The 26094-nt window shown below is 41.1% G+C and overlaps 1 protein-coding gene across 1 annotated transcript in view; it reads left to right on the forward strand.

Annotated features, from left to right (window-relative positions):
- The window catches only part of SHQ1 (SHQ1, H/ACA ribonucleoprotein assembly factor), a 102603-nt gene that overhangs the window by 58576 nt on the left and 17933 nt on the right, over positions 1–26094 (forward strand). The gene's annotated exons all lie outside the window — the stretch shown is intronic.

Raw genomic sequence — 26094 nt, forward strand, 5'->3', positions numbered from 1 at the left:
TCCATTTTGGTAGCAGAGGTCGATTAATTGAGAGCACACAAATAGAGCTCCGGATGGCGGTGTCTCTTAGGTGCTCCAGAAAATGATGGCCCGGTGTCATTCTGGACTTAGAAGAGGAACCGTCGTGGTCGTTGTCGCATTGCTGTGGTTGGTCAGTGAGTGCTTTAGTTTACCTCTAGTGCCTGTTCTGAGTGAGCCACTGTGTAGAATTTATTTTTGGTTTCTGTTGATGGGGAAGCAATTATATGCAGAGTGAAATAAGACACAACTTAGGGCTCTGTGTGTTTTAAGGAGGAACCAGTGGTCTGCTCGCATAATCCAACCGCCATGCAGCAGGTGGCAGCGGTGTTTGTGGTGGCAATCTCTGTGTCGCCAGATGGAAAACTGCATCTTTAACCCCTGAGGTCATCATGGCATGTCATCACTTCATTTCATCCTCCTGCTAATTGAGCTTATCAAGTACCCTGCTGCCATTTCCTGTTGTTTTCATAATAAAATTAAATTGAAATAGACTATTTGTATGGGTTTAGGTTTTTCTTGTTCCCTTCAGGGTGAGGATTTTATAAACATGTAATGAGCGTCGAGGTTTGTGTGAGGATCCCATTTCTGTGAGCACCTCTTTTTTCTGTGGCATTCCTTATTAACTAGAGAGAAGATCGTGTTTCATTAAAGTGGAAGGGTGTGTGTTCTCGTGTCTTTGTGGGGATTAGCACACCTCCTTGCACATAAAATCCTTTTTCCCTTGGTTTTAAGTGGCAGGAAATGAAATGCAATTCCTAGGTCCCTAATAATTGTTATAATAACAGTCATTTTTTTCAAAGAGAATTGGGAATTGTATTGTATTAGGAAGTGAGACAGGAGAGGGAAGCCAACAAGAACTCTTCAAATTACTTTGGAAAAATTGTTTCAACTTTACCAATTTGTTCACAACTTTCTTTTCCCTAAATAGGCTATCTTATTTTCATTTTGTGTGTTATATTTTAACTGTGGTGGAGCCTGGCTATTTTTTCTGTCCCTGAAATAACAAATTTGTTCATTTTCCTGGATTTTATTAGATTTTCTAATTTAATCCTTAATTTTTCAAACTCAACACAATTGAGCTTTCCAATATCATGTTTACCAAACTGTCTTGGTTGTAAATTAATTATACTGCAGTGAATGTTCATGATTTTCATAATGAATTTCTTCCTCACCTTTCACCTGGTGTCTTTCTTTCCCAGTTAGTTTATCAGTGAAATCTAGCTTCTTGTTTTTATGTTTTCAAGTAGTTCTGTATTTTCCTTAATCTCTACTTGATGTTTTTGATTAGAATAATAAAGACCGAAATTATATTTAAAATAGCAGACAAGTACTAAATTATAATGAGCACGAAACAGTGTTTTGTTTTTACAGTCAGACATTCACTTCAAAAAATTGCTGGAATGTGGATAGCAAAGTCATCTTACTTTGAGTTAATGAAATTTGGGCAACAGTTAAATCCTAAGTTGTACTCTTCTGTGTAGTTATTTTTCCTTGTGATACCAGTGTCTCATAGAGCATATTTGTAGATTTTCAAAATGGAAGGTCCTATATTCTTATTCTGAGTGACAGATGGCAAATTATTTTTCTGGAGAGAAACGCTCCCTGCTGTCCTTCACCGTAAGCTTCCCTGGAAATTTCGAGTGCAGTGGTCAGGGCCACAGATGCTCCCTGGGTGGCCGCCGGAGCAGGGGATTTTCTTGAGGTCATGTAGCCTCTAAGAGATAGGTGTGTGACAGTCTCCGGGTTTCTGGGTCTGGATTTTATGTTTTCCCAGACAGGCCACCTAGACAACCAGTTTTCTTTACCCATACCATGTGGGAAAACACACACACACACACACACACACACACACACACACACAAAAGAAAGAAAGAAAAGAAAAAAGCCCTCCCTTTAGGGAGCTTTTTCTATAGGAAGAAGAATTAATGACTCACTCATCTTCCTCCTGGATGTTCCCATAGCACTTGGTTTAAGAACATATGGGCACATCTCATGCCTGCCTCTTTTGTAATAATTGAAGTGCTTAATCTCTTTCCCCCTCTGAAGTTTTGGGTCCCTGTGAATAAGCACCTGTGTGGCCCCATCACAGTCCCTTAGGAACACAGTCAGTTTTTATTAAATTGAAAGTTACCTAGTAGAGCCAACTGAAAGAGCATTTTTCATCATTAAAAACAAACAAACATAGCACTTTAAAAACTATGCATTGGCTCTTACTTTTTTTTTTTTTCCCCTCTTATTTTAATTGACATTTTCAGCTACATTCAGTAGATTTTGCCCTTCCCTGATTTCTTTCCCGGTGAGCTGCACTTACCAGTAACAGGGATAGTTCTGATCCTCTGAAAGTTCACAACCTTTTATGTAAGTGGGGAGAGAAGAGCATGAACTGTAAAATAGGTTCCATGTTTTCCTCCCATCGGCTGTAAGACTTTAGAAGTCACTTCATCTCTTTATTCAATGCAGCCCACATTAGTATTTTAATATTTCCTCTACTTGTTTTCCAGTGCATTTTTTAAACCAGTGAAAATAATACTGCACTTAATCATTCTGTAACTTGTCTTATCCTTGTAATAGTACCCTGGAAATCATTTTCCTTTATAACATAGTATCTATAGCATAGCATTTTTTAAAAAAAAACTAATATTTTTCTCATTATAAAAGAAGTATCTGCCCACTGAAGAAAATTTGATACCTTGTGGTTTTAATGCATTGTGTATTTTGAAACAGGAGAGATCAAATAGGGTATGACTTTGTTTTTTGCTACATGGAAAAATTTTGGTTGTTTCTTTTTAAAAAAATGAAAATTAAAATCTAAAATCCTGGCTGTCTTTAGTCTAAGTTTGAGCTAGTCATGAAGGTGTTAAATCACACCTTTTCTCCTTAGTACAGTTTTTTAAAGGTAGTAGGTTATAGGGAAAAGAACAAAAATGTCTTTGATGTGCTTAGCTGTTTTACGTTGAACTGATAGTTTACCCTGATTAATACATTTGATGCATTTATTATTTTCACTGCTTTTTAGCATATTTTGCTCCACTCAATCTTATTTTGTGGTCCTTTGGATACAAAGGTGCAAAGTCAGTGGAGGGAAACCATTCTATCACTGAATAATTCTAATTTGATAAATCCTGCACCTTAGTTTCCTCAGTTGTGAGTAACCATAAAGCCATTTCAGCCCTGGAATCTTAAAGTTTTAGAAAACTTGGGACCTCATCTTTGCTTTATACGGTTTCCATTGCTTTCTCTGTGTATGTGCTTTTGGAGAGGAGAGGGTCATGTGCCTGGGAACAGCATAAATCTCTTCCATTGGGCCCTCTCTTTTTCCTGACTTCTGTGCCAAAAGTCATGCGTGTGGCAGTAACTCGGGTGCCAAGATAGAACATCAGCATTGAGTGTAGAAGCACAATTATTTACGTCTTCAACCACTGACTGTGAAGCCTTACGATATGTGCTAGGTACTGAGATGGGTGATAGGGACACTCCGATGGGCGGGAGACACCCTGCATTCCAGCTGCTCTTGTAAGGGGGAGTATAGATGGAAGGGGAACCTGTAGCCTGTGAGCAGCTGCAGTAGGGAAGCGTGGATGCTGTGGAGGCACTTAGGAAACCACACTTTTAGCCTTGGGATAGAGGAAACAGCTTTTGGAATGAACAGTTGAAGCTGAGCGTTAAAAGAGGAGTAAGAGTTGGTCAGATGCAGATGGGGAAGCAGGAGCAAAGTGTCTTTCACAGTAGGGACAGAAGCATAAGGTTCTTTTAAAGAGCTCAAGAGCCGAGGATGGATGGATCATAGGTATAGGCATGGAAGAAAGAAATGAGGCCAAGGAGTTTATGTAGAGCTTTGGCCACTTAAAGATGCTTGGCCTTCTGTCTGGGAGAGTATGGAGCAACTGAAGAGGTTAAGCCGTGCAGTTTCTGGGTGAGTGATGTGATGAGATTCAGATTCTGTGAAGAGCCATCAGGTCCCCTTACAGGGAATGAATTGAGCGGGGCAGAACTCAGACTTAACCCAGAAAGCCTCACCAGCTTGCAGGTGATGCGGGCAGAAGGCTTAGACTGAGCCAGCGGGGTGAGCAGAGGAGACTGGTCAGATTTGAGGGGCGCGTGGGCCAGAACTTAGTAATGACAGGATGTCAGGGAGAGTGAGAAGGGGAAACGTCAAAGAGGAGATCCACATTTTGACTTTGCCAGTTAACATTCTTGGTGAAAGTACACAAGAGTGGAGAGAGGGCGTAGGTTGGAAGAGAAGACAGAGGGAGGGAAGATGAGTTTTAGAAATGTCAATTTGGGGTCTCTAAGGAATGTCCATAAAGAAGTAGTCAGGAACATTTGGATCACAGCTTGAAAAGATGTATGGAAGAGAGTTTGGACGAAGAAGGGAAATAAATTAATAGCAAAATATAAACAATGGTATCTGGTTGCATAGTACTGTTACACATATGAACATCGTAATAATCGGGAATGGATGCATTCCAGGCTGGGACAAAACCATCATGCAGAGGAGTAGAAGAATAAAACATGTAAGCATCATGATGAACAGATTTCCTGATTGTAGCTGTGGTGGTTTGGGGGGGGTGAGAAGGGGTGTGAGGCTTTTTTCATTTAGGTAAGTTTTATCTATCCTTGTAGTATCCCTTTATTATGAATAAGAGAGTTCACAGTTAGCTTGGGGTCATGATGTTTTGGTAAGAGGACTGCATTTGAAATTCTTATTTCTCCATTTGGTTACACAAGGCAAATGCACTCAGACTTTTATAGTAAAAAATAGGAGTTTAATTAGGAGGTTACAGGTCATCTTCTGGAAGCCAGGAGTGGGGATGGCAGCTGGGCCTCATGAGCTCAAGTCCTGAAGAAGTGCAGCAGTCAGCTTTTATGTCTGGTGACATGTGGTCACTCGTGTTGCTCCTTCCTACAAGTCCCTGCCACCCTTCTGTCTTGATGCACGTGGAGAATTTCTGGCTATCTTGTAGCTGAGTTCACGTGCACCTGGTTTCAGGAGAGAGAAACTATGAAGCCCCTTGTTTGTAATTCCCAGAGGAAGAATGTGATTGACCTGGCCATAGGTCTGTGTCTTTTCCTGGTCCAGTTGCCTTGATCCCAGTGGGGATGCTCTCTAAGGTGGCACACACATGGTGCCAGGGCCCACTCTGTCACGAGTGAGTGGCCTTCTCAGAGAAGGGGGCATGGAGGGCATGCAGGTACCTTAAGAAGTCACTGCTGTAATTCTGTGATGCTATTTTGAGCCATAGCTGAGGAAGAACCTGAGGAAGACACTGCTGCCATCCCTCATGGCACCGATACTCAGAGTAAAGACACAGTACTGAAGGTGATTTCAGGTGTACCAGATAATAAAACCACCTAGAGGGCTAGGTTTTACTTTTGTATGAGAAATTACTTCTGCAATAAATGGCAAAACGTTCAAGCGTTACATTAGCTGCTAATGATTAGCATATAGAAATTTCAAGAAACAATTGTGCATAATTTCAAGCAAGTTAAACCTCTCTTGAATTGAAATCATTCTTGGTAAGGTGCTTATTCTGGCATGTCAAGTTGCTCTTTGATTTTACTGTTTATTTTTAATTAAATCCACAAATTCATCCTGGATGGGAGTGGGTTTTATCTCCATAAGAAAAGATTAGTGCGTGCCAATATTCATTCACTTGTATCCCTTCCGTGGGGTTTCATATAGAAAGGATTTACTTAATGGTTCTTTACCTTTATCACCAGTAGTTCAGCAGTGCCCACTGGGGACTGCTGCTCTTCATTAGGCTTCTCTTACAAGAAATGTGCCAGTAAATCATAGGATTATGAATGTTCCCACAGATTTCAGGCTAAAATAACTCTTTGTGAAGATGTGAATGCTCCCTGTAACTATATATTGAGAAAACTGGTGAAAGAATTCTGTATCTGAATGTTAAAATTTCGTGGGGGGTTTTTATTATGTGTGTGGGGTTTTTTTTTGTTTTGTTTTGTTTTGGCTTATTATGTTTTCTTTATTTGTGATTTTTCTCCTACTATTTTTTTGAAGGTAAGCTTTTTATTTTAGAATAGTTTTATTATTTCTAAAAAAAAAAAAAGAAAAGGATGAACGTGGAACAGAATTCCCAAATAACCCACACGCAGTTCTCCTGTGATTAACATCTTACATTAGTAGGTGTATTTGTCACCATTAACGAGCCATTATTGATATATTATTATAAACAAAAGTCCATAGTTTATTTAGGTTTTCCTAGTTTTTACCTAACAGCTTTTACTATTCCAGGATAGCATGTTTTGTTTGTTTTTACTAAGAACTAGAACTTATATCAGTAATGTTCAGTGTCTTGCCCATTTTTTAATTATCCAAGAGTTTGAAAGGTATTGAAGGGTAGTGAACTATTACTGAGATGATGAGCTCCCTCCAGAGCTTGATACATACAGATATTCGAATCATCAAGAATCCAGACCTTGACAACAAAAGGTTTGGCATATTTGAGAATTTTTAGAAATTTGGAAACGTAACTCATGTATCATTTTTACTTGCACTTGTGCTGTGGCCATAATGATTATGATCTTTTAATAAAAACAGAGGTGTGTAAATATAGAGTTGGCAAGGCTTTATATTTTTCCATTAATTTTCTTAAGGTAGAGATTAGAGGAGAAAGCATACCTGTGAGTTCTGGTAAAAAAAGATGGAAAGTTTCAGAGGTGAAATAGGCCCTGAACTGGAAAACACACTGCATATATGGTACAAGTAGGTCTGCCTGTATCAAGCCCATTTTGGAGCCATGACTGGGTATTGGTGTTAGGTTTGTCTCTGTCCTTACTCATTTTTGGTCCCGGGTACTTGGCTCCAGTCTTCTCAGATCCTTGGTTTTGGCTTGCTGGAGCCAGGGCTTTATAGATTAGCCACTATGTGAGCAGACTGGTATTTTCCTTTGCCTCCTTGTTCGGAGGCCTGTTCACCCACCAGGGCTCTTTGGAGGATGCTCACAGGATCAGGTGAGTTCGGGTGGGCTTGATGTAGTCTGGTTTTGTAAACCAGTACACTCTGCTTCATGTAGAATTGTCAGTGCCCGGATTGTCTTCATGTCACATTCAGAGAAGAGGCTTACATTGATTAATGGGGCGTGCGTGTGGTTATCACACTTGGAAAGTGCTCTGTTTAAGGAGAGCTTTGTCAAGAGTGTCCTTTGAATGGAGTCACAAGAAAGCTTTTAAAAAAAAACTGTCAACTTCAAGTACAATTTCCTTTTTCTTCTGCCTATTATGACTGAAACCCAATCCTTGTTATAACATAATTATCCCCACTGAAGCCAGCAGGGAGTCGCTGCCTTAATGTAAGGGGTGTGAAGTCCCCTAAATAAACAGAGGATTAATTACACTCACAGCGTGTTGTGAAGGTGATGAGATTGATGGTGATCATTTGACTTGTCCCATTTCCTGCTCTGACTACTTTTCTGAATAAATAGAAGCTGGGAAAATAATAAATAGAGCTACAGAGTGTATTGTCAGGCCTGGGGTGGGGAACAGGCCTGCTTGAGGTATGGTTCCAGATTTTAAGTGATACGTGATATTTATTTTAGATAGTTTTATCAGTGATTATTCGCTTACTCTTCTCAATTTAAACAGCTTTCTAGGAAATGGTTTTTATCTTAAAAAATAGATAGTAACAGAATGTTGAAAGAATTTGACAGACTGTATTTTAAATGGGTGGATATCAACAAATTTCTGATTCATTTTTAAATGTTTTTACTTAGTGTGGCCTTTTGAAAGGTTTAAACTGAAGAAAATGGTAGCTGTTAAATGTATTGTCTTTTCCTGATAGAAGCTCTGTGCTTTTCTTAAAGTTAATGATTAATTGGTACTGTTATAAAGCACATCATGTTTTCTGTTTTCATTTTTTTTTTAAGATTTTATTTACTTATTTGAGAGAGAGAGTGAGAGGGAGAGAGCATTAGTGGGTGAGGGGCAGAGGGAGAAGCAGGCTCCCCACTGAGCAGGGAGCCCAATGCTGCTTGATCCTGGGACTCCAAGATCATAACCTGAGCCGAATGCAGAGGCTTAATCCACTGAGCCACTCAGGCACCCCTTATGTTTTTATTTTATATTTCTCTTACTTCCTTTTCCTGGAGAGTTTTATAATGTAAAATTGTGATTTCGATTTATACATTCATTCTCCAAATCTTTTATTGCATTGGCCTCCAAAGTGAATTGCACTTACCCCATGGAGCACAGAGAACCATCTTCTTATAGTGGAGGGAGACCATAATAGGCATATCTGTTTGTTTTAAAAGAAAGAAATTAAAGTCATTAATATTTAACATACGATTGTGCGCAAAAATCATGTCTGATGGCTACCAAACATTTTTTAGTGATAGGATACTTGATCAGAAGTTTGGAGGAACAACCATCCTTATTTCCAAAGAGAAGCACGTACGTTTCTTCTGAATGATGGCAGAGGAGGGGCTGTCTTGCCTAGGCATGTGGGAGTTGGGCTTTAGGGACTCTAGTTGGTCCGTGTCAGCTGCTTGAACTGAGTTGAAGGCATAGAAACATGTGCCCGCGGTGAAGTGCTCACTCCCTGCTTCAGTTGTCTCTCCTGTTTGCCCAGTGAAGAAAAGGAAGCCTAACTTCTCATCACAGGGCCTTTGTCGGGATGGCAGCACGTACTTCCCTGAGCACAAATACCTTATGCAGTCTTTGCTTTGCTTTGGATTCTTGTGTTAATTTAAAACAGTGAAGAACAGAAACCCAACTGTCATTTTGAGGTTAAAAAAGAATGAAATTTGAAATGATCATGTGTCTAGGAGTGGGGTATGGTAGAGGTTTATTCTTAAGATATATGATTCCATAAGGAATGATTTTGTGCTTTGGTTGTTAATTACTGACTCAAGGACAGAGGACCCAGAGAAGTCTGGACTGTGAATGTTCTAAAGGGCAAAGGTCATATTCAACTTGGTACCCTAGCACCTTAGTCAAATGCATGCTGCTTATTAATGACACTCAGTAAATGGTCATTGGACTGAAAATTTTCTTTCTAATTCAGTTAAAAGCTTCAGTGAAAAGAAGCAGCTTTACCTTCTCTTTACACAATACTAAACCTGTCTCTTCTAGGACCTGCAGTGTGTGTTCTATTGTTCATATCCTAGCATAAAACAAGGATATATGCTCTTTACTTACAAAGATGTTATGTATGGGGATAAATGATAAGGGAAATCTGTAACTTTATGCTTGTTTACTTTAGGTTGGAATTCAGAATGGATTGGAGGTTATAAGAGAGAGCGTGTGGGTGTTTGGATGGGCAGGTGGGTGGATGTTTAAATCTGTATACCACCTGTTTGTTGGTGTGCGGTATTGGCTCAGAGTGTGTTGTTGGGAAAGTCATACGTCATCCCTGAGGAGTCAGGCGCAAGGAATCTCTGCCATCCCAGGATCTGTACCCGTACCTGTTGTCCCTGAGTCTGGTGACAGTGTGTAAGCTGGTTGAGAAGGAAGAAGGTATTTCACCTATCAGTTCCAAGATGCTCCCCAGACTGTCATCCCCACATTACACACATAACCAGGAGACATGTTGAGTGATCTGTGACATGACTTAAGGAAACAGGTACAGTCATTTGATTTATTCCTGTTTCTCATGGGGAGATACACCTATGAAAAAAGTTTTGTAGATCACACCACATCTATCTGAAGTATTTATAAGTCTTTGTTAGTTATCCATACCTTATTTATAATTATCAGTTACTTAATTATTAAATATAATTATTTATAATTGTACATGTTTTCCTTCTGTGTGGCTCATTTGTTTTAAATGTGGTTAGAGTCCAATTGAACCCCACATTTATTGAGCACCTGCTTGGCTGGCATTGTACTCTGTACTGGAGGTAAGATCAAGGTCAAGATTTCTTCATCAAGGAGCCCACTGTCCAGGAGGGTTAATGATGTTCTACTGTCATGAAAAATCATAACCGGAAAGCTAGATGGGAAAAAGCAGTATATATAAAGCTGTGTGAGCTGAAGTGGTGCAGTCACACTAAAATATACGTTCACAGAGCAAAAATCCCAGAAGGAAGCTCATTCATGCTGGTAAAAAATTATCTCTTATTTGTGGATTCATGGGCACCTTTTCTATTTTATACTTATTAGTAAACATATATTTTTTTCTTCCAGATGTACATTTTAAGAAATTACAGAGGTGATAAAAGTGCTTGTTAAATATTTTTTTTCATCAAGTGTAACAGAATATTAGAGAACTAAATTAAGTAGGGGCACCTGGGTGGCTCAGTCAGTTGAGCATCTGACCCGTGATTTCAGCTCAGGTCATGATCTCACTGGTTGTGGAATTGAGCTCTACGTTGAACACACTACGTTGAACAGGTTCCCTGTTCAGTAGGGAGTATATGTAGGATTCTCTCTCTTCCTCTCGATCTCCCGCCTCTGGCACATGTGCATGTGTGCGCTCTCTCTCTGTCTCTTGAATAAATCTGGAAAAAAAAAAAAAAAGGAAAGAACTAAATAAAGTAAAAACTGGTCTGCACGCAAGGCTCAACTAAATAAAGGAATGAAAAAAGAAAGCCCTTGTGCCCTGAGTGACATGAAATAAACACAATAATTAGATAATCCATCAGTGCTGGTTTGCGATCTCGCAGATAGGAACTTTGCATTTAACTCAAGTGGTAATTTGACATTATTTCAAATGTGGAGTTTCTCTCAGTGTTTTTGTGCTCCATTTTATTATTTATCTGAAATTACACAGCAGGAAAACGACCACCATTAGAGGTCTACTGTGCATCTGTTCTTAGTCTTATAAGAACATGTCAAGGAATAGAATACACTTCTATTATAACATATTTGCCCTTTGTTTAGTTATACTTTTGTTAGTCTTGCAGTGGATATGTTACATCATAGATCTAAAATTCTGTGGTGGTCTTTAAAAGACAAGAGTGCAGTGTGAAAGTGATATCTGCTTTGACCACCTTATTTTCTCCAGACTCGTTCTTGCCTATAACCCCAGGCCACATACATACCCAGAATTCTTCTTTGGGGATGTCATTTTTTGATACCCTACTAAAACCCAGAGATGTTCTTTGGAGCAAAGAATAAAATACCTTTGCACGTGTAGTATTAAGTATCCTCGTGTCATTTCAAGTAAGCTCACCAGCCAATTTAGATTTTATTTCTATCCTTGGAGTATCCTAATGATTCAGGAAAACAAGGGTTTAGTTCTTACTGGAAGAAATTGCCTTCATTTTCTACTTGATATTTTAAATTACAGTTGTCAGCATATGTCCTATATTCTTGTTTTAATGGACACAGCAGTTAAAAGGATTTCACTTATGAGCTGTGTAAGCTAAAGCTATCTGAATAGAACTATTGGCAAAGGCTCTCCACTCTATTAAATAGTGGATTAATTATAAAAACCAAGCTTTAAAAAACTGAAGAAGCTGCAAAGCTTGTGTTCTGAACACAGCAGCACTACACATACTTATGTTTCAGAAGCTTTATTATAATCCATGATTTCAGGTGGAATTTCAAACCTAAAATGTTCAGAAGATATATACTGAGTTTATCTTACTGTATTATCAGAAAGATCCAGTCTTGCTCCAGGTTTGTAAGAGAACGTTTTGTTTTTGTTTTTAAATGAGAGCTACACAGATCTTATCATCTGTGTAGGGCAGTGTAACATTGTTCCACGGATCATGTTTTTTCAAGGATCCTCTACCAGTCTAAGATGGGCTCTCCCCTTGAGGCTTGGGAGTGAGAGATGAGGCCACGAATCTACTTTGTTTCACATCTTTCAGGATCCTATTATCCTGCTATCCTGCAGTGCTGGCCAGGGGGGTTGTGACTGCTTTAGGCCTGAATATCTTTTCTTCCAACCATTCATTCATTCAACACATTGTTATGAGGTCCTACTGTTTGCAGCATTCCCTGCCAAGTTTCTGAGCCTAGGATAGTAAACAAAAACCAGACATGCCCCCCTCTTCGAGGAACTTACGGTCTAAGGGAAGAGAATTGTTAATCAAATAATCACCAGTCCAAAAAGTGAAATCCAAACCTTGGAGAGTGCTGCAAAAGAAAAGACGGGTGGCTGAAACAAAGCAAGTGTGCGGGTGTGGGAGGTGGGGTAGGAGAGGTCACGGCCCAGACTGTATGGTCCCTTTTAGGTAGTGTTCGGATGTGTAATTTTTCTCCCTGGAGCAGTGGTCAGCCAGAGAGAGAAGTGGGTCATATGGTGGGGGAAGGTGCCTGGGATAGTGGTGTGAATTGCTTGCGGCCTGAGTGTAGTTTGCCTGGGGAAGTAGCATGAAGCTCTAGCACGGTTCTGGGGAGAGAGGGAGAGGACAATGGGGAGCGTGATGCCTGGTTTATGGCCGCACAGCTGCATGGATGAAGAGCCCTAATCAGTGTAAAGTAATTCTCAGGCTGTTGGCTTTTCTTAGATTCCTCTGTGTACAGAACTTAGCCTCTTTGTGGGTGAGCTGTACTTTAGTTCCTAATTCAGGGTAAGGGTTAGTTTTCTTCTTTGTCTACATTATTGTTTTTTTAAAGGAATTATTGGCTCAGATGTCTGTTGAAGGTTACCTTTTGTGTGCCTTTTTGTGTGTTGGTAGAGTTTAGTTATTTTCTTAAAATATTTTCTGATATATAAAGTAATACAGGAATATATAAAATATATATGTACACTCTAAAGAAGAATAAGAAACTGAACATGCATGTACCCACCACTAACCTGAAGAAATAGATTACTAGGGACACCTGACTGCTTCAGTCAAAGGAGTATGTGACTCTTGATCTCGAGTTATGAGTTCAAGTCCCATGTTGGGTATAGAGATTACTAAAAAAATGAACTTTTTATTTATTTATTTGACACAGAGAGAGCACAAGCAGGGGAAGAAGCAGAGGGAGAGGAAGAAGAAGGCTCTCCAATGAGTAGGAACCCGATGTGGGGCTCCATCCCAGGACCTTGGGATCATGACCCGAGCTAAAGGAAGACATTTAGTGGACTGAGCCACCCAGGTGCCCCTAAAATAAATAAGCTTAAAAAAAAAAAAAAGAGTAGAGAAAAGAAATAGTTACCTGGAGGCTTCCTGTGGGACCAATCCCAATCATGCCCGCCCCCCCCACCTCGTAACCACACCCTGAATTTTGTGTTAATCATTACCTTGCTTTTCCTTAAGGTTTTACCCTCTCTGGGTATACCCCAAGTTAGTTTTAGTTTTGCTTGTTTCTCAGCTATGTAAATGGAATCCTACAGTGTGTGTGTTTTTCTATTACTTGTCTATTTGACATAACACTTTTTTTCTTTTTCTTAGATTTATCCATGATGATGTACAGTGGTGTAGCTTTTTTTTTTTTTTTTTTTTTTTTTTCTCCCTACTGTGTCCTTTCTCCTTGTCTGGATACATTGCAGTTTGTTTATCCATTCTCTAGGTGGTTTGTTCTGATTGGTTTCTTTCCCGTTTGGGTTGTTAGGAAAACACTGCTCTAAGCATCTTTGTGCATTCTTCGTGGTGCACTTTTGTATACTTTTTTAGTAAGCTCTGACCTGGGAATCGAATGCTAGGAGTTAGGGGATGGTTGACTGGGTGATGTCAAACTGTTTTCCAAAGTGGTGGTACCAATTTATTTCAATTTATTCACGCCCCCAGCAGTGTATAAGAACTTCCCTAGTTCAACGTTAATGCCAGTACTTGTTCAGATTTTAAGATTCGATAATCTTCAAGGGTGTTGAAAGAGTTCCTTTTGTCATTTCCAGTTTGTTTTTTTGATAACTAATGAAGTTATCTGTTATCTTTTCATGTGTTTATGAGCCATTCGTGTTCCCTCTTCTGTGAGATGTCTGTCTCTGGTATTGCCTCTTGCTCATTAGTACTCTCTTTCTCTTCTTGATTTTTAGGATTCTTCTGGTATTCTGGATACTAGTCGTTTATTGGTTAAAGATGTTGTAAACATTTTCTCCCAGTTTGTAGTTTATCTTTTAGGTTCCTTGTAGTGTCTTCATAAACAGAAGTTTTTAATTTTAATGTTGTAGAATTTATCAGTATGTTCCTTTAGAGGCAGGCTTTTTGTTTCTCATTTAAGAAACTTTTTATGATATGGATGTCATAAAGATACTCTCATACAGTATCTTCTGAAATTTTTATTCTTTTGCATCTAGCATCTAAGCCTTTAGTCCACCTGGAACTGATTTGGTGTGTTTTATGAGACAGGGGATCCAGTTTCATTTTTTCTCATATGGATCACCTTACCCCAGCTTCGTTTATTAAATAGTCTGTCCTTGCCTCATGCATCCTGCAGTGCTCATTCTGCCGTCCATCAAGTTTACGTATATACGTGGATCTGTTTCTGGGCCATCTATTCAGTTCCACTGCTTGACTTGTCTGTCATGTGCAGATACCATACATTCTTAATTACTCTGGCTTTATATCTTAGAATTGGCTTGTCAAGTTCCATGAAAAACATTTTGATTAGAATTGCTTTGAGTCCGTTAATATGTTTGGGGAGACCAAAACACTGAGTCTGTTTCCATAACATGATATGACTCTGTATTTAAGTTGTCTTTGGTGTCTTTCAGTAAAATTTTATCATATTTTCCTTAAAATCTTTGTACATCTTTGGGATTATTGCTTTAGGTTTTTTGTTGCTGTTGTAAATGATAATTTTTAAATGACTTCCAAACTGTTTAAGGCATATAGAAATGTTAATTTCACATTTTTATATTGATTTCATAATTGACTATTATGTATAGGTTCCCTTCAGTTTTCTATATAGGCAATAGCAGTACACATAGTGACAGTTCGGTTTCCTCTTTTCCAATCTTTTTTTTTTTTTTAAACAAAGATTTTCTTTATTCATGAGAAACAGAAGGAGAGGGAGAAAACAGGATCCTGTGGGACAGGGAGCCAGATGTGGGACTTGATCCCAGGACCCGGGGATCATGAGCTGAGCCAAAGGCAGACACCTAACAGACTGAGCCACCCAGGCACCCTTTCTTTTTCCAATCTTTATATTCTTTTTTTTTTTTTAATTTTATTTATTTATTTGACAGACAGAAATCACAAGCAGGCAGAGGCAGGCAGAGAGAGGAGGAAGCAGGCCCCCTGCCGAGCAGAGAACCCGATGCGGAACTCGATCCCAGGACCCTGGGACCATGACCCGAGCCGAAGGCAGAGGCCCCAACCCACCGAGCCACCCAGGCGCCCCCAATCTTTATATTCTTTCTTTTTCTTTATTCTTCATCTTACAGTAGTGGCCACACTCTCCAGCACAATGCTGCATAGGTAATGATGGTAATGTACTTCACTATCTTGTTCTTTGTCTTTAAGAAAATGCTTTTGATGTTTGTTGTAGGCTTTTGTAAATGGCTTTTATCAAGTTAAGGGAAGTTCCCGTTATTCTTTCTTTCCAAAGAGTTTTTGATCCTAAATGGTCATTGAATTTCACTGCACATTTTCCCTCCTCTTTTGAGATGCATCTTAAGGTTTTTCTTCTTTAATTTGTTAATGTAGTGGATGGTATTTATAAAATTTCTAACTTAGGCCTTGGATTCCTGGGATAAACCCATCTTGATTGTGATGTATTATTTAAATATGATTCTGGGTTTGATTTGCTGACTGTGTTTGTGTATTGTGCACACCAAGAAACATAGGGATGGAAAGAGAAGGAGGGCTGCGAGAGGAAGGAACAGGATGGAAGGAAGAGAAAGAAATTAGGATCATAATTTTCCATTCTTGTACTCAGCTTTTTTGTTCTCTGAGATTATTTCTGTAAAAATTCACCAAAAAAGCCATCTTGACTTTTTTCTTTCTGAGAAGATTTCTAACTATTCAATCAAATTTTCCAGTTTTTTTAAGAACTGTTTTAGTTCTTTGTTCCTTTTGAGTTGGTTTTGATAGGTTGTATTTTTCTAGAAATTTTTCCACTTCATCTAAATTTTGAAAACTCTCTGACTTAAAGTTATTCTTATTGTCTCTCACCTATTTTCTCTATAGTAGCTGTACATTATTTTATTGTAATGATTGTATTATTGTCTTATTGTAATATTTGTGTTTTCACTCTTTTCTGTTAATCTTGCAAGAGAGTGTATTTGATTAGTTTATCAAAGAACCAGCAATTGTTCTTTTGATCTTCTAGTTTTGTTTGTCTTCTTTTGCATTACTTTTTGCCATTATCTATATCATTTTATTCCTCCTATTTTGGGGGCATTTATTAGGCTTTTATCCCCCTCTGACTTCTTATCTGGATGCTTAATTCCTTAACTTTGAGTCTTCATTTAAGCCTATATATTTTCCTACAGGTGTCTGCTTTGTGTGCACTCACAAGTTTTGAAATAAACTGAATTTTTATTATTGTCCCATTGCATATATTTTCTGATTTTACTCATGAATTGTGGAGAAGTGTTTCTCCTTTCCACGTGTATGGGTTTTTAATAGTGATACCTTTGTCACTGATTTCTTTATATTTGTGTCAGAATTTTACTATTCTTTTGAAATTTGTTGAGATGAATTTTATGTCTTCTATGCAGTCATTTTCATAAATTTTAAAGCTTGAAAATAATGTGTGTCCTTTAGTTGTTAGCAGCTGTGTTCTGTGTCCATTGGATGAAACTTGTCAGTTGATTTATTCAGACTTTCTATATCCTTGTTGATTTGTTTTGTCTGTTTTATGTATCCATTTTTGCTCTGGAAGAGTTCTTTCAAAGTCTCCTACTAAGTTGGTGATCATGTCATTTTCCTTTAGGCAGATAGTCAATATTTACTTTATATTTTGAGGCATGTAATTCATTGTTATTAGTTTATGATTGTTATAATCTCCCTGGCGAGTTGAAATGTTTATTATATAGTGGCTTTCTTTATCATTAATAATGTTATTTTGCCTTAGTTTATTTTGTCTAATATTAATATAGAGATCCCAGCTTTCTTTTGGTTAGTATTTGCCTGGCCTATCTCCTTTCCGTCCTTAGAAGAGTTAATTTTTCTAGACATGCTTCAGTAAACATTTGGTGACTAGTTCAAATTCTGAGATAATTATGAAATCTTGTATTTTTTGTATGTGAAAAATATACTCTCAGCATCTGATGAAAAGCTGTGATGGGTCAGTAATTTGGGAACCATTTGTGACTTCAGATGTTTTGGGGGTTTTGGTCTTACTGTTAGGCACATTGACATGTCTGGGTTTCCTGATTCAAGTGTGTCTGTCTTTGACTCCCCACTCCACACTCAGTCAGTCACGAAGTCCTTTTAATTCTTCTGTATGGTGTCTTTCATTTAAATTCCTCTTTTTGGTCCTACTTCCTTTCTTTTAATCCAGGCCTATATTTTCTTACTGTTGCCAGAGTGTTCTGTCTCTTCTCCTTGCCACCAGAATCTCATTCCCCCTCTTGTTTTTTTCTGTAATAATGCCAGTCTGGTCATTCTAAAATGCCATTTTGATCGTGGCTGTCCTCAGAAGTTCTCAGTGGTTTCCCCTTGCCAACAAGGGGAGTGCCTGAGCTGGGTTCAGAGCCCCAGCTTTAATATTCTCTTCCTCGTCTTTTATGCTTCATCCCTTACTCCTGCTGACTGGGCTCCCTGTCTCTCTCCAGCCAAATAGATAAACTCACCATTTCCCAAGTTTGCCATAAACTTTTTAGCTTTTCCTTGCCTTTGTGTATTCTGTTTTCTCTATTGGAAGTATGACATTTTGCCTGAACCTTTTTCTCCTGACCCCGGCAAAGTCATCCCTCCACTGGAAGGCTTTTCTTGGTGATGATCATCTTTAATTCCGTCACTTATAGAATTGAAATTCCTGGCACAGTCTTCTCATTTGCAAGGCTTTATTTGAGGATCAGTTTCCCCCTGCACTGTTGCTGCTGTGTGATTGTTTGACCTCGCCACAAAGAGCTCCAGTGCCTAGAAACCCACTGATGAGTGAGGGAGCCTGTTCTATTCTGAAGCACCTTAGATGGGTTAAAAGTCCTCCTTTAAGTTGGACTGACATCTGCTTCCACCATGTTAGTTTTAATTCTGAACCCATATAGAGTAAGTCCCATTCTCTTTGCAAACGTGCTCTATCCCTTCTAAGGCTTCCAGATCAATCTTTTTTTGTCTTGAAGTTACTCTTCTAGGTCCAAACTTCAAGTCTTTGGCCTTCCTGGTCTCTTTTTAGACAAACTACTTTTTTAGTACTGCCCTTGCTACCCCCTTTTTGGTCATTGTCCTTTTTAAGTATCCTTCAGGCTAAACAAAATACTCCATGTCTGGCCAGAAAGTAGAGGGGAGCCTTTGAGCTGTTGTTTTCAGGGGTTTTGTGGACATTACTGTGTTCGTGTAGTGTGGGAGCTCATCTACTCATCGCTGGAAACCTCAACATACTATTCTTAGTTTGCCATTAGCCAAAACCCTTAGCATTTTAGCTGCAGACATTGTTGTTTCACTGTAATTCTGCTTCTGGGCTAGTGGTTGAAGAACTTTGCGTTTGTCCTTGTTTATTTACACCTTTTTGGATTTGGTTTATTCCATCCTCCTGTTGAGTCTTTTTGGAACTGGAATCTGCCATCTGCTGTAATACTGTTTATAAACTTGACTCTTGAAATCCCTTCAGTAATCCTTTTCCGAGCACTTACGATGTGCCACGCACAAGGCAAGGCCCTGGGGGATTGAAAAGGGGTTAGATAAGGCTTCTGCCCTTAAGGAATTAGAACACACATTCTCTGCTTTCACCTCTGACAGTGAATGAAATGCTCCACGAGGAAGTCTGTCACCACAACTTTGTGCTCTTCTGCCAGGTACTTTCCTTCGGCTTGAAATTGATCTTCCCTCTTGAGGTCAGATGTGAATCCCATCAGCTTTATAACCTTATCCCCCCTATGTTATATGTTCTGCCTGTATAGAGGCCACGGGAGATTTTGATGTGCCATCCTGAAACCCAGGCGCCTTCTCTATATACATCTCCCAGGCTCAGGCCAGTCGGGGGGATGGCGTCGGTTCTCATGCACCCATGTCATTTCCCGAGCCTACCATTTTACCTCTTAACTGCCTGCCGTTCGTGGATTTGGGGTTCACAGTCTTTGGATTCATCGCTTTTCCTTTTTCACCTTTTGGAAGTTAAGCAGGATATACTTGCATTTTTTCTGTCTTATCTGTGGATGTTAAAGGCTAGAAACATCATTCTGATTCCATCAGTAGGTTTTTTTTCTGTGATCAGCAAACTGTCTTTTTATTCTTGTAATCAGTGTCCCAGGATTTGCCTTCCATAATAACAGCTCTCAATTTATAATTCTTCCTGAACATTTTTCTCTTCTCTTTAGTCTCAAGTTTACTGAACGGACCGACAGTCCTTGGTCAGACAGAGAAGCAGACTCCTTGGAACTTCTCAGATACAGTCTGGCCCAAGCTAGGCCCTGATCTTCTTAAGCCACAGTCCACAAAGCCAAAACTGCTTTTAATTTGAGACGGTTGAGGTCACAAAGTTGACCCTGGCCATTAGAAATATAGAGAGACTGTAGAGTACCATGGTTGAGAGTATGGGAGCCAGCTGGCTGACTTTACCTCTCTGCCTGTATGGCCTTGGACAACTCCTTTAAACTCTGTCTGCTTCAGCTCTTCGCAGAGTGGGGCAAGTCAGATGAGGAGACTCGTGCCGTGTGATCAGAGCATGTTCACACAGAGTATGTAGTCAATGAATGGTTTGTAAACAAAGTGCCGGTGATGCAATGCTTGCTTACCAATCTCATGGGCTGGATTGGGCAATCAGTCTGTAGTAATAGTAGCCGACCGCATGTCAGGCATTGTGCCGAGCACTTTACAGTCATTATCTCTCTTCATTTCACGGGTGTCATGTGAATCTGGGCTCTGTCCCCATTTTATGATTGCCCCGGGTTACAGAGATGGAAGCTCAGAGAGATGAGATAAGCCAAGCCTGTTTGTCTTCAGAGCCTGGGCTCCTAGCCACCTTGCTGTGGTCAGTCAGTTCCCTGTCATCTTCCAGAGCAGGTGACACCACCCTAGCCCCCATAACACTGCACATGCTGTTGACGAAGTTCCGTTCCCAGCAGTGCGCTCATTAGAAAGATCAGGATTCGGGGATGGGGGACTTGGTGTGTTCTGTGAGGCTCAGGGCATAGAATATTACACTGGGAACTAAGGACGGACGTGTGGAGTCTGGCGGGGCACAGAGAGAAAGGAGGGGGTGAACTAGGCAGAGACCCAACTGGAGGCAGATCCCCATGGTCACAGTGATGTGCTGGGTGTGGGAGCAGAGAGAAACTGGTCACACTGGTGTGGCAGGTATGGGTGGGGTGTACAGAATATGTTAGAGAGTAAGTCTGCAGAATGGGAATATTCACCCCAGTGGCCCTTGGGTCACATGTGGCTCTCAGTGAGTTTTTAAAACTTTGAATGGGTTGTCAGCACTTAAAAATTGGAAGATGTGATGTAAAAGTCTGGATTTACAGCTGCTCTGGAAATACCGGAAGTTCTGGCAGTTGCTGGGCCCACATCCCCACATGGTAACAATTGGCTGGAGCTGAGGCCAGCTGCCTCCATTATGTGGGACAAGTACTCTCTGCTGTGGCACAGACCAGCCCCACCCCCCCAACTCCCATCTGCATGGATGTGAGAGCTGCGGAACTGGTGACCTCCGCGGAATGGACAAGGGGTCTGATACTGCGTCAGAAGTTCATTGTGCCTGCCTCCTGCCAGATTGCAAGCTTCGTGCGAGCAGGAGCCATGCTAATGCTTGTGCCCCGCTTCACTGCCAGGGCTCACCAGATGCTCCACGAATGCCAGGCACTCAGGAACCAGGGTGTCTGGGTGGCAGCAGGGACCATGTTAGCGTGGGGTGCATTCTGGAAGCTGCCACAGGCCCCTAGAATGCTGAGGAGGAAACACACGGTACAGTTCATTTTGAGCCCCATTTTTAAGGCAAACTGCGGGTGACCATGGGACAGCAAATAGGTAGCTTAGAAAGGAGAGAGCGGTGTGTGCGCGTCTGGGGAACACTGCCAGTCATGCAGCGCTGTGTGCGGCACCTCTCCTGCTCATGGACGGCTACTTTGCTGTGTACCGACACAGAGCAATAGGAACGCATAAGGAAGGCTTGTGGCATGTGCTCTATTGCCTCGATCAGCAGGACCACAGCACGACGGAGATTGCAGCCTGAGCTCGGGGCTCTGTACAGTTTTGCAAAAACTGGTAAAACCGAATTGCTTTTAACCAGGGTATGATCTTTCTCCTGGCCGCTCGTGGGACCCCTCACTGCAGTTTAGCCTGTGTTCCTGTTTTGTTTATTTATTTACTTGCCTTTCTTCTGCACTTGGCATCCCGTGGGGCTCTGCATGAATGCACCTTGCCATCGGGAGCACTGGGAAAGAAGAAAGTCAGACTGCCTCTCCCCTCGGGCTCCAGCTCCGGAAAATCAAAGCCAAGCCGAGGCCGCTCTTTGCTGCCTGCAGCAGGGTCAGCGGTTTGTGTAATGTTTTCCCCATCAGCTTAGCTCTGCTGATTTCTGGTGTTTTTGAATAGGGGGATGAAGAGCAGCCTTTTTCAGCAGGTGGGACCTGCAGCTGGGATCAAAGCTCCCCGTCCCAGCTCCTGCTAACAGCAGCCCCTGCTTTCCTGTAAACCGCTCATGGTGGGGCAGGATCTGTCTCTGTGGAGTGGGGTCGCTCCAAGAAAAACTGGCACAGATGCCCTGAGAAGGAATGGAAGGAGAGAAGCAATTCTGTCTCGCCCCGTGCAGGGAGCATTTGATAACATCATTTGAATCAAACCATAATTAGGCTTTTGCAGCCAGTTCGTGTAGGAACATGAAACACTGTTCAGCCAACAGGTTTGGTTCTAACAACCGTCTTAACTAGAGGTTTAAGTTGTACTGTGTATCCCTATATTTAGTCAAATAATATCTTTGAGCCACTTTTTCATTCTTATTTTTAGTAATCAGTAATTTTTCTAGGTAATAATTTGGGTCTGATTGGGACTTTTTGGCAGTTCTTCAGTTCTAATTATAGAAGACTTTTTGCTTGTATGTCTCGATGATAAAGTGAACGCAGGATTTTAAAGAGCTGGCCAACAAACTGGTTGAGTCCTAATTTTTGAGAATCATGGCTACCACCTAAAAATGTGGAACAAATTACAGTTCCCGTCCAGACAAAACTACCCCAGGAGATTTAATTTGCATAACTGTTTTGACAGGAATCGGATCCCACACCATAGGAAAGATTCTCCAGCGGTTTTACTGGCAAATGTCCTCTTCTAGCATCTTGTTTTATGTCATAAATAAGCTCTAATTACCCAGATGGGATCACTGCATCAGTGTGAGCCAGGACCTGGTGGGTCTGCACCGCAGAGGCTCTGGCCTTCCCTGGGGCTAACCCTCTGTCATGAGGCACATGTTCGCTTTTGAGCACCGGTGAAAATAAGGACAGCTGTATAGTCCTGTTTAGCTCATGAGGCCAAGGAGAGGATCAGATGGACTCCTGCATCTCAAAGCCATTTGAAAACCCTCCAGTCTGGTGCCAGTATGGAAGATTAGCACTCAAGACTGTGGTCAGCCCTGTGACCTGAGCTATATCTGGGCCTCATCTTTGTCAAAGAAAATTAGGGCTTCCAATTAGATCTGTGTGGTCCCATTTTGTGCTCATAGTTACACGAGGCTATTTTAATTTAATTAATTAAAATTAAATAAAATTGAAGATCTAGTTTCTCAGTCACGTTGGCAGCATTTCAAGTGCTCCGTAGCCATGTGTGGCTAGTGGCTCCCGTGTTGGACGGCGCAGAGAGAGAGCTCTTCCGTGATTGTGTAAAGCTGGCCTGGACAGCGCTGCACTCCTTTATCTCTCAGATATCTTCTGATCTGGGATTGTGGAGATCGCAACAAGGTGGCTTGCTTGGTCCTTACAGGAGAATGAATTGCGCCTTTAACGTCATCCCTGCTACTCGGACGTAGCAGGGGCTGAAATATTGTAATCTATACTCTTCGTTGCCTTGGTGGCTGAACAGGAGGCCTTCCTGTGGCATCTTTTACATTTTCTTAGATGAGAGAAATTAGCTGTAAAATGATAGGTTTCTGAGCCATCATATAGTTACATCTAGTTTAAATTTGTAATATGAAGTGTTACAAACTTTGGGCAAGCCAGAATTTTTCTTCTTTTTTGCTACATCTCTGGGTCTTCTTTTTAGAAACAAGGTGAAGGTGACCTGTTGTTATTTCCCCTGAGCACGGGACAGCGTAGATTGGGTCTCAGGTGGATATACGTAGGAGAAGGGGTAGCTGAGGCATGCGTACATGATACGGAGATTAGAAACAGCCACGTGGCAGTTGCTATCCGGGGGCTTTCAGGACAAGGGGCAGGGCTAGGTGGGACTGTTGTAGTGAGCTTAATAGCTCAATAGACTAGAGATTCAAGCCCAGAAGAAATGAAATAGGTGAAAAGCAAGAAAAAGCTAGGTCCCACAGTTCAGGCTGTTCAAATATATTGGATCCCTTTTGTCACCTTTCAGTGAAGGCTTCCTGAAGCACTCAGAAAAATTGAACATCGCCTGTCCCTAGCACTCCTGCGCCACCTTTTTAGCTATTTTTTCCTGTGGCATTTATACTCTCTGGCACATTGTGTATTTTACTTACTTTGTGTTTATTGTCTGTCTTTTCCTAAGAAAGAGTATAAGTTCCATGAGCACAAGGATTCTTGTCTGTTTTGCTCAGTGCTTGGGCACATTAGTACTTTCCATGAATACTGAGTGAATGAATGAATGAGAAAAGCAGATTGAGAAAGAAAACGTTTCTGAGAATGAGCCTTCTGATCAAGAGAGGCCATGGTGATGACTCTTGAGCCAAAAGGTCCATCAGAGCAGGGCTCCTTGCACTGTTTTACCTGGAACCATCATTGGTGAATGAATGCGGGTTAGAGGTTATATTTGTGTTTTGGGTGACAGAGGCCTGGCTCATAATCAGACTGCCCTTTCCAGAATGTGTGAAATGAAAGCAAATGCTTAGCTCTCCAGAGCTGACTCAGGAATAAGACAGTCTTACACTACTCCCATCCCTTTTAGGGGTTTGATCAGATTGAGTGAGCAGTTTTTTACACAAAAAAGTGTAAGGTGGTGATAATCATCATCACTTTGACACAGTCACAACCTTCTGGAATAGTTGTATCCATCAGACTTCCATGTATCCAGATCCCCTGTGGAGCCTGGTAAAATGCTGACTGATGACGAGGTCCGTGGTGGGGCCTGAGACCTGCTGCTGTGACAGGTGCTGAATACTGCTGCTCTGCTGGTCCAAGGGTTATCCTTGGAGCAGCAAGGCTTTATTAAGGAGAGAAATTAAGTCTTAGTCATGGCATCAGTTGCCTTCATTAAAAATAGTTCTAAATTCCCCTCGAATAGGCTAGGGACTGTCATTTCAGGATGCTCTGATAGATGCTTTCCACTTTCCTTCAAGTAGTTGTTGAGGTAGCATAAGCAAGCATCAAGAAAATCAGCCTTCCCCAGTTTTGGCTTTTCTGTAGTTGAGCACTTGCCAGCACTCTTGTCAGGACGGCTTTCAGTTCCACGGCTTCTGAGGCAGTTGTTGAATACCCTAAGTCTTAGCAGACTTACACTGGTTCCTTACATGGGAGAGGTGGTTGCACCCAGTAGGTGGGTGTGTGTATGTTAAGCCATGGATCAAGCTGGTCCCAGAGGAGCCTGGATGGGAATTAGAAGTCTCTTTTTATGGTGCAGAGAAGCTCGCAGTACCTGACTCTCTCTCACTGTGAGACGCACTATGCCTTTGAAAGAATTACTGTCCTGGGAGATTTAGTTTTTTAAGATTTATTTGTTTATTTTAGGAAGAGAGGTACAGGGAGGGGTAGCAGTGGAAGGAGAAAAATCCTCAAGCAGACTCCTGGCTGACTGTGGAACCCAACTCGGGGCTTAGTCCCAGGACCCTGAGTACGAAATCTGAGGTGAAATCAAGAGTCGGATGCTTAACTGACTGAGCCACCCAAGTGCTCCTGTCCTGGAAGATTTAATGAGGGAAAAAAGGACCATCCAAAACCATGGACATTTCAGAATTTGAGTCTGAGAGTCAAGTTCCCTTGTAAATCAACGATCTTATTTTATGTGCATCTCTCTTTTCCTGCCACATTCCAAGATAGAATACATTTGACTTTTGAACAACGTGGGGGTTAGGGCTGTGGAGCCTGCCCCCTGAGCCCTTGCCTCCATCTTCATGTAGTCAAAAATCTTGACTCTACCAAAACTTAACTACTAATAGCCTACTGTTGACCAGAAGCCTTACTCTTAACGTAAACAGTCAACTAAACATATTTTGATGTATATGTATTATACACTGTATTCTTACAATAAAGTGAGCTAGAGAAAAGAAAATGTTACTAAGAAAATGATAGGGGAAAATACCCTTACAGCTCTCTATTGTGTTGGTGGGCCTGCGCAGTTCAAAGCCGTGTTGTTCAAGGGTCATTTGCGTTTATTCTTTGTGGAATGTTGTCCTTCTGTCCTGCAGTCCAGGGATGTAGCTATGGACCTATCAGTGCTGTTGGTTTGTACCATGATTCTGTGGTTCCCATGTCACCAAAACCATCCCACTTTTCTCTCTCAGGTTGCTCTCATGGGCTTTAAGAATGTTTGCATGGGGGCGCCTGGGTGGCTCAGTGGGTTAAAGCCTCTGCCTTCGGCTCGGGTCATGATCCCGGGGTCCTGGGATTCAGCCCCACATGGGGCTCGCTGCTCAGCAGGGAGCCTGCTTCCCTTCCTCTCTCTGCCTGCCTCTCTGCCTACTTGTGATCTCTGTCGGTCAAATGAATAAATAAAATCTTAAAAAAAAAAAAAAGTTTGCATGTAGATTACCCTTTGTGTAGGAAACCTTCTCTGCTCTTGCCCCCCTTCTCTTCACCATTCCACCCTGAAATGGCTGTCCTTCCTCTGTGATCTCAGGCTAGAACTGAATTATAGTCAAGTCTCATCATTCACGTAGTTATGTTCTGTAAAGTTGCCACAAACCCTGACTTCCCAAACTCAACCTTTGCTCCTAGGGGAAATACAGGGTTAGGTCCTTGTGAGCCTCTGGTCACAGCATTTTCATCAAACAACAAACAAAGGTACCTTTGTTCTATCT

This window comes from Lutra lutra, chromosome 1 (genome assembly GCF_902655055.1).
Source record: "Lutra lutra chromosome 1, mLutLut1.2, whole genome shotgun sequence".
Taxonomy (NCBI): domain Eukaryota; kingdom Metazoa; phylum Chordata; class Mammalia; order Carnivora; family Mustelidae; genus Lutra; species Lutra lutra.